The sequence below is a fragment of the Buceros rhinoceros genome, unplaced genomic scaffold, assembly GCF_000710305.1.
Source record: "Buceros rhinoceros silvestris isolate BGI_N320 unplaced genomic scaffold, ASM71030v1 scaffold2272, whole genome shotgun sequence".
NCBI classification, from domain to species: Eukaryota; Metazoa; Chordata; class Aves; order Bucerotiformes; family Bucerotidae; genus Buceros; species Buceros rhinoceros.
The window spans coordinates 132,672-135,997 of NW_010400532.1; positions in this window are offsets into that span (position 1 = coordinate 132,672).

Consider the following 3,326-nt stretch of genomic DNA (forward strand, 5'->3'; position numbering starts at 1 on the left):
CCGCTGTGGCGGTAGCCCTTCCCTTGCTTTGCACACAGAGTCGAGGATACCATTTCTCTGCTTTCTGGTTTTTTCCACCTTGAGAAGTAACTGCTCAAATGGGGGAGGCAGATGTCTGGAAGACTCTTCCGTGGTTGCTACAGAGGTGACTTGGTGAGAGCAAGGAGTTGTCGGGGAGGAGGATTCCATAGTTAAGGCATGTTGAATGTGGTGGTGGAGAACTGGAGGAGCCTGGTGGGTGAAATCCAGAAGGGCTGAGAAGATGACAGTGGAGGACAGAGTTTTATTTTCCTGGGCTGGGTCACCACACAGCTGGCCAAGCCAAATACCTTGTCGGCACAGTCCAGGAAGGTGGCACTGGGGCAGACAGGAGTTGCTGGAGCACTGCTGGGAAATGGGAAATGGGATCAAGATCCCAGTGGTTCCTCCAGAGCCTCTCCAGGAATTGTATTGCTGGGATAATGTGGGAGAGCTTGCATTTCCCTCACCCGTATTACATACATTTAGTGTGTTCTGATCTGTCCTTAAACATACGGGGTAGTTCTCACACACTTCGATATCCACATCAGTTAATTGTCTCCTTGACCTATATTTGAAACATCAAACTGGCTTTTCCCAAGGAACCAGAGGCATTCCTAAAAGGAACCACTCGGAGCTTTTGTCCTTATGTGACACGAGCAGGGTATTTCATCTAGAATTAATGTGAAGGTTTAGATTTGGGCTTGATAAGACAGGCTTATCAACATGCAAACTTTATTTTCTTTAATCAGACGATGATGTGCAGAGCATCTAGGACATTTTGTATCTGCAGCATGAAGCTCTTTGCCATGAAGGAATTTACAAACATAGAACTCAGTGTGTTGTTTAATTGTCCATTGAGTTGGCTGAGCTGAGTAACCTAATGAAAAACAGATGGAAAGCAAAGAACTTCCTGCCCTGCGTGTTGTTATTTATAATTAGAAGGTTTGATCTGCGAAGTGATGGGGACAGCGTTTTAATAGAACCATAAAATATTGTAATAGTCTATAATGCAGGACAAATAATGGCTGAAGTTCCAATGAAAATGAAACACAGGGAATGGGAGAGAAGGGCCAGGTTTAACTGCAAACTCAGCTTTTAGAAACACTGTTTTCTTTGACTCTGCAGTGATAATGCAGCCAGTGCCCAAGAGAAATGGAAGAAAATGGACCGTAGAGGAAAACTGGCCTTTTTAGTCACTGCTGAAAATTCAAAGTAATCAGAAAGAATGTTGGTTTCGCCTTGAGTCACCTCTAAAATACAGTTTGGATTGTCAGAGCTGTCATCTCCCGAAACCCTGCCAGGGTGGGTGCGCTGGCGGAGACGTACGTGTATCTGTGCGGGTGTGTGCACCAAACTCACCCCAAATTAAAGTCCTTTTCAGCACCGTGTAGCAAAACCCTTTGTGTTTTCAAACTCCCTGCATGTGAGGAAGTCACACAAGGAGAAGCAGGGCTGCTCAGCACTTGCCTTTTTTCTCAGTTCTCCCTCTGTTCTCACTCAGATACAATAATGATAAATTGTGATATCAAATCGATATCTAGCTAACTGTTTGCTGACAGCGTAGCCGAAATGCAGCGCTGCAATAGATGGAATCAACTCCTATTTCTACAGCTTTTAACAGAAATCCAGGATGAAAGGTTGCATTTGAATTTCAGATGCTTAGTGAGAAGTGAAGCTCTTAAATATTCATTGTGCTTAGAAGGAAGAAGTGAATAGCTGGGGTGTTTTCTTCTTCTAAATGAACACTTGGGAATTGCCTGTAGATCAGGGCTGTGTTTACTCTTCTCATTCGCTTCTGTCCGTCTCTGGTTGGTCTTTCCTGGGAACAGCGTGTGTCTGTGTGTTCTTACTGTTCCCACTCATGCTTTTGGCGTAGTTAACGCTCACGGGCAGCTCGTCTCGGCCATCCCTTTCAGTCCGTCCGTTCTCATAATTCTGAATATTCGTAGTTTAACAATATTTAACACATTTCATCTCATGCACGTGATTTGTTTCATGTCTAAGAAGCAGCATCTTGCCGTGTACCAAACCTTTTCCATAATGTGCCTTGGTGTGGTAACTTGTGTGGAGGTTTCTCAGCTGGTTTCAGTGGGGAAATGAAGAATAAAATCTGCAGTGGGGCAGTTAGAGGACAAACAAATTAATAACTCCAGCAGCTCTGCCCAACTTTCTGGAGGATTTTTGAAATCTCATCCATTCATTTAATTTAGATTTAACAGGTAAATGTACTCTTAGATGACGCAACTAAGGGCACAGTAAAGGGTAGTTGTTAGTATTACACACTGTTGTAAATGAATAATTTAAATTTTTTAAGCATAAACAACAGATTAATGTGGGTCAACATGCCAAATACAGATAATCACTCAAATGTAGGCCTGGATCAGGCAACAGACTCTGTGTGGTCCCCTGAAGACTCTGGTACAGCGCAGAATGAAATCATTTTAACTGCAGTAACACAAACTGGGTTACACTTGTTCTGTTAGCGCTGCTGCAACCCTACCGGGCTCTGAAGGGGTCACGCCTGGATTGAAACCAGCCAGTTGCTAATCCCTGCACAAAAAAAGATTGTGGCTTGGGTTTTGGTTTGGATTTTTTTTAATAAAAATAAAAATAGGGAAGAAAAAGGTGCAGTTAGGACTTAAGTTCTGCAGATGCTGGGTTGAACAACTACTTGACACTGAAGAGTGCATAATGTCTTAGTTAGTGGGATTATAAGGAAAATATAGGAATATAAAATGGGTGTAATTAGTACCAGTCTCGTTAATCTTACGTAAACAAACCAACTGCCTCGTTAAAGCTATGTGAAAAGAAAACTTCACTGAGCCAAGACAGGTAACCCCGACCAGCAGGGAGCAATCGGACTGCCACGCTCAGGGCCACCAAACGCAGTCGAGGTGTGGGAGTCGTGGGCTTTAGCTCCAGTAGGAGGGGAGGAAAGCGAAATGTGCGAGGAACCGAATTACGCCAGTTCACAGCGCTGGGAGTTGTTTCTTTTGTAAGGGCTTGGCATTGTCCATCTATATAAAGAACTGCCGCATCTTCCAGCCCTGTTTCTGACTCACCCAAGTACTTAAACATGGGCTTAACCATAAACACATGCTTAAGAGGCTGGAAGTAACGCAAACAAATCCTGCCTTGCTCAGCGGGGAAGGGCCTCATGCTGAAAGTTCAAACATGCACAAGGTTGGGGGGTGTTTTGGAGCTGGGACATGCTGGGAGGGGGAATTCTTGGGTCCTCATGGATTTCCAAAGTGTTTAGGGAATAAAGCACCAAACAGCTTGAAGGATTGGGTCCGTGGTCATGT